This window comes from Leptosomus discolor, chromosome 7 (genome assembly GCF_034619465.1).
Source record: "Leptosomus discolor isolate bLepDis1 chromosome 7, bLepDis1.hap2, whole genome shotgun sequence".
Taxonomy (NCBI): domain Eukaryota; kingdom Metazoa; phylum Chordata; class Aves; order Leptosomiformes; family Leptosomidae; genus Leptosomus; species Leptosomus discolor.
Genome location: NC_141397.1, coordinates 14,936,771 through 14,949,356, shown reverse-complemented (window position 1 = coordinate 14,949,356; position 12,586 = coordinate 14,936,771).

Sequence of the window (12,586 nt, the reverse complement as noted above, 5' to 3'; positions counted from 1 at the left end):
GAAATCCTGACACCCACCTGTACACATGGCCATTATTAGGCATTATCACAGTGCTTTAAGAGGCCTCATTCTGCTGATCCTAGGTTAAAAAAAGAATTTCTTATGTAGCTGTGAAGTGTATGTGCATCATTTGAGCTGTGGCAGTATCAAACATTTGTGATCAGTGGCAACCATACATGCAATAATTTCCATTTCCTCAAATGCAGCAGGGTGCAAATGAGGGTGTAGGCTGTGTCCTTCAGCTGCACCTGAGTATACCTGCAGCAGACTTATACAGACAGACTGTAAGTCTTCCTCACACTCTCTTCTTAAGAGTTAGCAAAATTTTATAAATAGAGAAAGACTATTTTAAATGTCGTACTAGTTCTGAGTAAATATTTCCAGGATATTTTGTGCACCCAAAAGTCTGCTCTGTTTACGCCTCCAAGAATAGCAAAAAAAAATTAAGCCAAGATTTGGTTTTACTGCCTTTTAAAAAAAATCACTAATGCTTGGTCTAAATTCATACCTTGGTGTCTATTTAAATAATGGAGACACTGTAATTGTGTGGGTTTTTTCAACGTATTTATAGCTTTTTCATTGCAAATTGTCGAGTGCTCAATGAATCCGGCTGACCAGATATTTAAACATGGATAAAGTAAACCCTGGAGGAGGTTGCATTATTAAAAATACTGGTTTAAGACTGTCCCTGCATTATGAGCAGCATTTCAATGATGTGTAGGAAATGCACACACAGTCATCTCAATTTAGATTGCTTAGATATATGTCAAAAACTAAAAATCCCAACACTCTTCCTGATTGAATTGTGGCTTTCTGACTCAAGTTCCCACCTTCCCTGACTTTACAAAGACTTGTTTCAAGTACCCTGAATTCAGTGGGTGACTGGGTGCTACAGCTTTATTATTTTCACAAATTAAGAAAGGGAAAAGTGCTGGGGGAGAAAAATGACAAAACAGTTTCTGTCAAGAATGCAGAAGAAGAAAGTGAAAGGCACTAAACCCAGGGTCTTTTCCTTCCAGTTCTTACATTGAAAGAAAATTAAAAGACCCTATTATGGGACAAGGAGACTGAGAAAGACTAGAAAAAGCAAAGGATATTGTGAGTAACAAAATGGATAAATAATTAATAATAAAAAGCAGGCTGCATTTCTCCAGAAGTTGTCTCTCGCATGCTGTCTTTGACTCAGTAAAGCTATTAGTTCTTTCTTTTCTTTCTTAAAAGAATATTTTTTTACTGTTTAAGAAAAAAGTAGCTGAATGTAGGAAGGTAGGAACTAATTATCTTTCTGTAAGGCAAAGATTTTCTTCAAAACAACAGCAACAAAAACATTGTCTCTGAGAAGACTTTAAAAGAAATATCATCAGTGACCTTTTGCAAAAACACAGCTAGATTAGAGTAGGATTCCACAAGGACAATGTAATAGCTGATGATTAAAGTAGTTACCACTAAATATGTATCATTTTTGCAAAAGGAAAATACATTCCAGGTGCCCTCTGATATAGCAGAACATTTCTGCAAATCAAGTATAAAAGCAAAGCTGTCAAAATAAATGCAACATTGTGTTCCAGGTGCACATCTTTGAATTTTCAGCTCAAGCTGTGCGTCCACAGCCTAAACAAGATGCTGGAGTTTTCAGCTCTCTGAAGAATGACATCACAGTGCCCTTGATACGAAAGCTTCCCAGATGCCCTTGGGAATGTTCTCCCTGCAAGAGATACTCAATTGCTTCAAATTCTGTGTGGATGAAGCGGCAGGCAAAAAAAAAGATACAAGTGAGAGGCCTGGGAAGGCTCAGGAGACCCATGTGTTGCGCCAATGCCCAGTGTTGCATGTTTGGGTGAAGTAATACTTCCCTAGTTTTGTATTATATTCTTTTTAATCTGTTTTTGTTGGTTTGTTTTAATCCCTCTCCCACCAGGCTTGAGCATGCAGGGCTGTGGAGAAACTGAGAACTAAATTAATCACCTGGTTCCTATGGATTTGGTGCAAATTTTTGTGAATCAACAGGTTCCCAGCCTAACCCTTACAGGAGGAATGGCTTCCTAAGGAGGAGCAGGTGATCATCAGTATCTCTGCTAATCTTACTTCCCTCCATCTGCGGGATGGGTATTTGTATGGGACAGAATAAGCTAGTCTGGTTTATTAAGTCCTTCTGTCATTCACAATGTTTAAGATTCTCATCCTCTTACAAAGTAGAATTGATTGTATCAGTGTCTTTGAAGAATAATGCTACTAAATTTGGTAGGCTCACAGCTCGGACACTGCAGCGAACAAGAGAATCAGCTCCTCCATGATCAGTGTTCTGATTTAAATTATTCAGTTTGACAACAATTTAGGCTGCTGCTGTGCTGAGTCCTCTGATCAATACCGTCTCGCTGCTCTCTTTTTCTGCTCCCATCTGCTATTTTCATCTTTTGCTCCTAGTTTTCCACTTGGATTGTAAAGTCCTTGAATCACAATCATTGTTTTGTTCTTTGTAAAGTGCCTAGAGCAATTGAGTCCTATTCTGTAACTAGTGTGCCCAAATGTTGTAATAAAATGAACGCATCTCAATTGCTACTGATGCTGCAGTTGTTCTTGTATCAGTGACCGTACAGGTGATAAATGAACGGCAGTAGGGTTGTAAGTTTTCCTTTTTTACACACAATGCATCCCATATATCTGCAGAAGGTGTTCTTACTGCCGCAGCTGTAACTGTTGGAGAGAACCTGTCACTGGGCAGAAGGGTAGTTCAAACTTAACTGAGCCCATGGAGTTCATATTGAGGCTGTCAGAAAGCTTTCTAGTAATCAGATGTTGGCAAAGAAACTCCCTGATAAGCTTGAATTTTCCTTAAACATATACCACCAAAAATAACTGCCCTTTACTCATCGCAATTTTGCTCCATCCTAAGCAAGATGAATACATCCCAAGAAAACAGAGGGAAAAAGGGCAGTTATAAACCAAAGCACTATGCCACCAGCCCTTTTGCTTCCACCAAAGGAGGATTTCACCAAAATCCCTCTATCTATGCAAGTATTCTCTCAGCTTTGTGAAATCTATATATTAGGCTATTAATTTATTTTCTGATTCATTATTAGTGGGAGGTATTTAAGATTAGTATATTTGCCTACATATTATGAACCAAAATTTTATCGCATTGAATCAATGAAACAATAGTACACACCATTACACACATGTCCACATATGTGTTTTGCAACACAGTCTTTAGGAATGTTCCTAAGCTCCTACAGTATCAAAAGGACTAAGCCCCACATGTCAGTTGAGTCCTCCTATCTGACCCAAACCTAACCAAGTTCCCATTCTTCCCAGCATCCATCCCCTTCCTTCCCAGGCTAGATTGGTGCTACAGGTTTATTTTCTCTGCTTTAAGAAAGTGGCAGCAGGAGGTCTTGGAGGGACCAACTATGGATTCTAAGAAGAGTTGCAGCCACTAATACTTGGGAAGGTAATGGACTTTCCTGACAAAGTAAGGGGGAGGAGCAGCACCCTTTACACCATCTCAGACTGAGGCTTTGGTGTTTTGTACTGTCCTGCAGGGATCTGCCCTGGCCTCTCCTTACTGCCAAGGAAGTGTTTGAGGTGGATGGAGGGTTGATAGCAAAATTATTCAAGATGAAATACCTGTGAGTCCTCAGCCCTTCTTGTGAGGCCGTCAAAAGTTTATTGGCAATTTTGTACTGACAAAGATAACGCCCTGATGCACCAAAGTATCCTTCCTACTCACTTCAAAAATATCATCAACAGCCACTCTGTCAGTCATCAAGTAATGAGGTCAGGTAAATTGGGGAGGCTGGGAAAGGTGGATTTAGCCAGGAGAGAAAGAAAGACCTCAGCAATTATCCACACTTTCCAAAATCCTCTTGTCCCTTGTTCACAAAATTAATAGCCTGGAGACATCTGTTGTTGTTCTAGTATTATTTTGGGGTTTTGGTAACTTACTGTAAGGATCACTATGGCCAAGACATATTTTTGAAGAATAATTGCCTCACTGTACTGGTGTTTTTCACCTCTTTTCTGTATATATATCTGAAAGCTAAGGTGGATGTTGGTCAACAACTATACTCTTTGAGATATTATACATTCAAGAGCTGTGCTTCTGTTAGCAACAGTGGGCACGCTTATATGTTCCTATATTCAAAGTCCTCTAAGGAGAGGCATAGTGTGTCCTCTATTCCCTAAAGAAATCCAGACAAGGTCCTTTATATAGGAAGCTCTTTTTTCATTATAAAATGTACAAAGGCTACTAAATGTATCAAAATGAGTTCTTTTATCTCTAATATAAAAGCAATTACTCCTTCATGCAGCAAAAGTCCATAGTACTCTTGCACACAATTTTGTCACTGGAGTCATGTCAACCCCTTATTGTCAAATGGTAAAGCCCACTTATGAGTTAATGATGCATCTGGGGTTTAATTCTCTAGTGACAGAAGGAACTGTAATGAATCTCACCGAACTTCATTTCAGGGCATGAACCTGATATTCAGTGGGCTGGAAAAAGTCACCTTCAACATTGACAAACTACTACACTATATTTTGCTCCTTGTAATGCCATACACTGTCTTTTTTCTTACCTGAGCTCCTCAAGACGTAGTTTCGCTTCAGACTTTATCACTGAGGTGTAGCAGTCTGTCAAAAGCTGAACAACATCCATAGCATTAATTGTTTCCAGATTCTAGCTCAGAATATTAGTCTAAAAATATCCCTGTATCAGAGGGGTCTTTAATGAACTAAACATGGCCATGCAATAGATTACAGAATGCCATTTTTATTAGCTGTATTGCAACACAGAAAGATTTAGAGGGATCCAAGGAATATACCCTGTTCTTTGATTCAGCCTGGTCAGTCTTATTTGTGGCTTCACATGGAAAAGGTTTAGAAGCAATGAAAGAAACTGCATTGTTTTTCTGTACCCTTCCCCCTGCCTTTAAGCTACAGAATGTAATTTCAGAATGTATTGGCACAAATGTATTTTTATTGGTTCCTGTAAGCTATAATGTATCCAAGATATGACTGCAGCAACCTAAAAAACAGTTAGCACCTGTAAAGCAGTCTGTGACCATGAGATTACTTCACAAAATGAAGATTTAACATGCAGCTTCCACAGAAATTAGTTGTGTTTAGGTCTGACTTTTCTGTTCTTTTCTTCCTTTATTGATCCCTTCAGGCAGAAAGAAATGGTAAGTTATCAGACTAAAATGTGTGCAAAACTATAGGAAATCCTGCACAGCTGCTAATGCCACCACATCTGATGACGGAAGTACATTCAGCTGGGTGTTGGTCAGAGCTTCTGAGTAATTTTAATAGCTGGTTAAATAATTTAAGAAAGATCCAAGGTAATGCAAAACCAACAGACTTACAGTATCATCTTTTAAACAGATGGCAAAGTTTAAATGATAAAAGAAGTAAATATTTTTCTAATTTGTAGAGGTATCATAGCATACATACTGCAGGGAATACGGATTTTTTTTTCCCAAAGGCGGAGTTATTTGTCATTTGTAAATCCTTACGGAGGTTTAATAGATTCTGTTGAAATATTTCACTAACAGCAAGTCAAGTTGAGCTGGTGATGTGCTTACAAAGGTTCTGAAAGCACAGGCAAGACCTCAACACCAACTATTCAGCCTAAAACAAATCTGAAAGCTGTTTGAGTTTCCTAGTGTATTGTGATTCACAGCAGGTGACACAGTCTGCAAAAGGCTTGTATAGACTTGTTTGCATACTTGCCAGTGCATTTACCAAATGTTTTTTTCTAACTATATTACTTTGAATTCACAGGCTCATGATAGGAAAAATATTGAAAGAGAAACACATCTGAAACTACCCAGCACGTCTTGGTGGGATGAAAGTTCAACTTAACATCATTTCAAAACAGATTTATAAATTGTTGCATATTTCTCTGAAAACGGAGCAAGTTTATAATCTTTTTCACATTCATTTTAGAGTGAAACCAATATGGGGTGGAAGGTTATTGTTGTTATAATGTGCATACAGCAGATTGCATTCATAATTCAATCCCATTGCACGTGGTGCAAATTTTGTTCAATTTCTTGTGAGCACAGTGAGGGTAGTCCTGAGATGCATTTTTACCTTCTAGTGGTACTACTTAATATAGAGTGGTTCTCAATAGGGGAAACATGTGGGAACAACTCAGTCATTTCTGTGTTCTGAGCAGCAAAAGAAACGTTTTTCCTCTTTTGGAATGAAAGATAGGACATGGTGGGTTATTAACAGCACGCATCAAATACTTCCCCTGTTAGTACCAAATGCAAGACACGCGTGAAAATAATACCACACTTCCAGACATTTCAGAGTCCTCAAAATCCCCCGTCTTTGCCTCTACGAATGCACTATTATTTTGTTGAATGAGTACAAAGAGATTTATGGCTCACATACTGCTTAATGGCCTCTATAAGACGCTCTATTTCAAGGACACACAGTGCTTTATGAAAAGTTAGAATTCTTCACATAGCTCTTCTGTGCTGGGCCTAATTTTGCACTGTTTGTCAACAATCACTCTCCAAAGTCCTCCCACTGTTGATCTAAATGCTCCCAGAGTGTCCATAAAGCCACAGGCAGACGTTCATTTTCCAAACCGTTTGCCAGCTGAAAACATTACTGCTCCTTTGCTCTTTGTCTCTGACCTCTGCCAGAGGTTATCCTCCCAGTATTGCCAGCAAAGAAGGGATCACATAAGAGATCTCTAATCTATTGCAGGCAAAACCAGTCAGGGTTGACTTTATTGAGTATGAGCTAGGCCAGATGACATTGTTCAAGACCAATTTGGAAGTGTTCATTACCATACTGTCCAGCAGCACATCTGTGAGGTTTGTACCTCCAGCTGAAGAACAGTGATGCACATTGGGTGTGAAGTCTCAGCCCAGCATTGCTAGACATAGATGATCCATCAAGACCCTCAGGAAGGCACAGAGGAGTAGTGGCTAGGGGCAGGAACAGTCACAAAATGCTCTGGTATCCCCATATCGACGGATATTTCATTCTTCCCATATAGGGACCTCAGAGTTATTTTGGTACTGAAATAATATCTTAAAAGTATAACTCTACCTTCCCTTTTCAGCTGTCCCATGCTGTGATAGAAAAGACAGACATTGGACAGTGCTGGGTTTTGATTTTTGTTTTGTTCATGAATGATTATCAGATGAAGACTGTTTGTCAGACTTCTAAGAGCAATTTGAAAAAATAAATGCACTTATTTCCTTCTGTGCTTGTGAATAATTTACACAAAGGGAAAAAGAAGAAAGTGAGTGAATAAATTGCTGGTTGAGGGTTATTATTTAGCATTACTGATAGATGTTATTAAAATGGAGGGGGGAATAGGTTATAACAAAACTGTACTTGTAAAAAGGAGTTTGAAAATAAACAGAAGACTGTGATGAAAATTACGAGCACATGATACAGTTAGATAATTGCTAGAACTTCTGTTTGAAGAAGAGCACGAGAGGGAAGGCCATTATGGAAAATACTTTTTCCTAGTGCCCTCTAGACGTTGGCTTCGTGGTTGTTTACATTTGCTGTTTCAGATTGAGATCCTATCATAGACATTCCCAGATAACAAAGAACAAACAGTGACAGAATGAGCAACATCTGTGTATATAAATACATATTTTCTGTGGTGAATTTTTAGAAAGCACTCCTAACTTCTGCTGTTCACTGATTACTTTTTGCAAACATAAATCTAAAGGTGAAAACATTTTATGAATTCTAGTACTAGCCAAGTTTGTGACTGCACCGACTGTTTAAAAAGGGTTGTTTCCCTCTTTTTTTTCCAAAGATCAAAAATCTATTTGAGAAATTGCTAAAATATAATAACATTAAATTAAATTATTAAATTCCTTTAAAATGCTGAAAGTGCCAGGGAGACAGGAAAAGTTGCTGTCTTTTCAGAAAGATTCATATACATTCATTTCGGGTTTCTTTTTTCCTTTTTTTCCCTCCTTACTATGTTCTATGTAAAGCAAAAATTTGTTCTGTTACAAAGCTTATCTTTTTAATGTCAGCTTATACTGTCTGATATACTGCAAAACGGAGTCAGGTTTCAGATTAAAATGGAAGTGGTTTTAGAAAAAACACAGCCAATTTACCTGCTCTTTGAGGTTCTTAATAACATTAGAAATGTACATGCATCACAGCAAGGTCTTGGAAGAGTGACTTTGTTAAAAGACAATCATCAAATAAAGTATGGATTTTCAAAAATCAAAAGATGAAAGTGCACTTATCCTTTGCGGCAGGGTTTGAAAGTAATGACAAATTTCAACTCAAAGGGCTTGATCTGGCTGTCGCTGAAGTCAATGGCAAAAATTCCATGTACTTTGGTGAAGAAAAGAACAGGTCAAAAAAGTTACATACTTATTTAGGGCAAAGCACCGTTTTCTGCAGATTTAATATGATCTACTTTGTGTGTATTTTTAATATTTAGTGTTGAGCTGGGACTAGAGTAGAAAGCCCATTGGATTCCAGATCTTAACTCCTCTATGATCTGTAAACATGAATGTCTAAACTTTAATGAATTTACATGCATGTCCCATGATACCCGACTCTTTCTTGTTTAGACACCAAGTTATAATTACAGTATGCTGTCACTTTGGGGAACAATTGCAACAAAAACCACTGGAATAAATAATAGTCCTATTATCATGTGACAGTGGTATTAATGTTGGGGAGCTTGATCCACAGTACATCAGGGGTCAGGAAATCAGATACTGGTCTTTTGCACCAGATTCCAGCTTGGTTAGTGAATTGCGGTAGGGACAGAAAGGCAAGACTAGTAGAAGTTGAGAAATGAGAATATGCCTGTTTGGATAGCATGTCTTTCTGATCTTCACCACCTTGTTTGAAGGCAGTTCTCTTTATTTCATGGGGCTGTTGGCTGAGAAAAGATTTCTGATCCAGGTATCACTGTTTTCAGAGTTATAAGCTCTGTTTTTCAAAGAAGCAGTCTAACAATGGCCAGAAATTTTCCACTCCTGGGTTGTACCCAAAGACTTGAGAGCCCTGCAGCACACTTTGGGTAACAGGCACTCTATGAAGTAGGTATGTTGTTTGTAAGTGAGCAGACTGTTCAGCACACATCAGTTAACACATTTTGGGCAATACTTTATATTGGACTCCAAGGCGAAAAAAGAATTATTTTCTTTTTTTTTCCTATGATTAATGATTAAACATTTAATAACAGAAATGTAAATCTGATATCTGAAAACAGAGCCATCTGAGCTCAGTCCCCTAATGTCAGTTTAGGATTTTCTCCTAGAACGTCTTCCAAGCAATTGGGTGGAGGCAAACTAAAGTACACATTCCCTTGACAGAACTAAGCACTTGCTTTATGTGTATTTTATTCTCCCAAGTTGTTGGAATAATAATTAACAGCAAGTGAAGCACATGCTAAATCTCCTCCTTTTATTCTATTCCCTCCCTGTTGTGGTCAGCGGAAATATAAATGCTGCTTTTTCAGGTTTGTCTGGGACACTAAATTCTTTGTAGTGTAGATTCACCATATCTGATTTGTTTTTCCTGCTCAAAGAGATTTTGTTTCATTTTGCATCTGGATGGTTGCTCAACCTTCCTTAAATTCTGCATCTCCAAAAATATTCACACTAATTTGAATGGGTTTGGTGTATGCTGGGATTGTATTATGGCTTGCTGAAGTATTTAGAACATTTAGAAAAAATTCTATACCAACACATTCAACATTATTGTTCTTAGTTCATCCTTGCCATTACATAGCAACTAAAAGTGATACAAAAATGTCACTATGATAAACGGGATTTCTGACCTGTAGGGCTCCACCATGCGCATCTTTAACTTCAACAGGCTCCATGAGGTTCTACAATAGCCATTTCATATATGCGTGTGTCTAGCATTATTTTATGTAATAGTTAAGCATTACTGATTGTGTACAAGTGGAAAAACTGAGATACAAAGACCCTTTCCAGTTTTGCAGGTAATTTTCAAACTAATCTACCTTTTAAGCTGCAGTTTTAGGAGTATCATTAGTGTGACTGCTTTTGCACTACATCTGGTGAGTGTGCAGAGATGCCTCAAACAGCTCATTAACATCTCACAAGGGTCTTGGAAGCAGCATGAACTTCAGACTGGTTTCATTTATCCTGCTCCTGAATAGGCAAATTAACCCACACTGAGCCCCTTGCTGTTTAGGTACAGATTGATATATCCAACCTTATCTGTATAATACTAGCTCAGGTATCTCAGACTTACTTTGCAGGTTCCAGTGTAAGCACAGACAGTATGACAAGGTGGATACCTAGGCCTACAAGTGGCCACTGAGATCTTCAAGTGGCTTTCCCTGTAAAAAAATAAATGCTGACAAGACTGTACACAAATTAGATGTGCTCGACCCCAGCAAACAAAATATCAAGCTGGCTTCATATAATAAAATCTGTCAGTCTGTAATAACTAAATCGAATTGACAAAGGGTGGTTTATTAATGTTTCTGAAGAAGACTACCTAGCATTTGCCTTTTATTTATCTAATACTAGTTTTTAAATTAGTTTAATTTTGGATCTCCAGCAATCCAGGGAGAATTATGCAAAAAAGCATTTAGAGATCTGAAATTATTCTAAAACTTTCTAGTTGCTAGCCTTTAACACTTTATAAAGCAAAGTAAAACTTGTTCAGGGATGAAAAATTCAGAGATGGGAACAGGAGTCTCCTTCTTTAAAGCAGTTATCTCCAAAAACAGACTCAGGCTTACCAGGGTTTTTGTGGATTCATGGATAATTTGATTCAACCCCTCTATGTCCACTACCACACACATAAATTTGCCTCTGTGTATGCCTCATTTTTATCCTAACTGTTCAAATTACTAGATATGATATTGTGCCGTAATTTTGTAGGCTGGAGTGCCTGTAAGCATTCCTTGTCTGTCTTGTGCAATGATTTTTTATATGATGTGAGGTAAAAAATGGATGATGGGCAGAATGAATCCTATCTGGCCCTGAAAGAGATACTTAATGTTTCATCCTGCCTTGTGATTACTGGCTAGGTAAAAGCCATTATTGATTTAATACTCAAAGCCTTTCTATTTCTTAGCTGTGTTCTGACAGACATTAAGCAGACCTGCCACGCTGTTTATTTACTGGGAAATAATGGTAAATGTTTTTATTTTTGAAGACCTTTGTAGCTGGGTAAAAATAAAAACATACCTGGTCTAGAACCAGATCCAATTTCAACTGAATTCCCCACAGGTAGGAGACGAAGGAAGGTGATAAGTTTTTCAGATTATACCTTAACTCTCCTGGTTGAAAACAACACAGCAGCCTTCCAGCATTTCAAACAACTAGAACAGAGGTGAGGATCCAGGGGAAATAGAAAGCTGAGTGAGTCCAAGACAATAGGCTGAGGTTAAATTGGACAGGACAGGTAATCAGACTGGACTTGTAGTCCCTGCTGTCCTCCTGGAGGTAAGAGTCTGTCCCTAAACAAGACTATCAGAGCATGATTCTGTAAAGACATATGGTGATGAAAGTTGGACAAAAAGTCAGAAGTGAGGTGAACCAAGTAACTTTTTTTCAAAGAATTTCATACACAAAATAGAATATATTTTACCAATGCTGCGTTCACAATTTCAGTCCTTTCAGGGGAAGACACATTCTAAAACATAAAAAAACCCACAAAAGCACATACTTTTACTATATCTTATATATTTACTAATTATTTTCAAGCATTAATATTTTTGTGGTAGTATATCCCTTTTTTCACATACTGTTGCTGCAAATTGCTGTATTTCATTCACTATGAACAACAGAAACATGATATTTATAGATCAGCAGATAAGTCTGTGTTTATAAAATCGACTGTGAAATCACTCAGCACTTACAGCACTTCATATTTCCAAAGGGCTGCACAGACATGAATAGCCAGATTGTAATTGACCCTAACTTGACTGCAGAGTGAGTGATGAAGATTTACCACTAACAGATAGAAAAAACTGATGGGGGGCTGTGGAGGTGGGTATGAAATGAATTGCATCATCTTCCTCAGTACAGGGATGAGAAGAGATCAAATGCAGGCAAGAAGCTATATTCTTTCCACAGCTACAGTATCTCAGTATATTTTTCTTCTCTGTGGAAAGAATATGAAAGAACATGCTAGCCTGAGTCACATTTCCAGCCTTGGTGCCCTCACAGGGCAAAACAAATTAAGAAATAAACCAAAATGAACCAAAGGAATTAGCAGCCTTTCTGCATTACATATATAGGTGAATACACAGAGGAAACTTCCCTTCCTCCTGCTTCTTGAATACTCAAGTGGTTCAAAGAGAAAAGTGGGGTCACTAGCAGCTTGTGCTACTACAATATATCTGTTCATGAAAATCCTCACTTTTCCAAACCAGGAAATGAAGAGATAAGATGCAGAATAATCCAACATCTCAAAGACAGGTAACAGAGTGGTAAGGTACCTGTCAGTGGCATGACACCTCTGTCCCACGGTGGTAAATGCTGAGGAGTGTTTGCATGCACTTTGGCTCCATTCAGTTTGGAATTGTCACTGTGACCAGTGGTCTGGTTTGTTGGAGAAATGTTGAGAGCCACTGTTGTTATACAAGTAT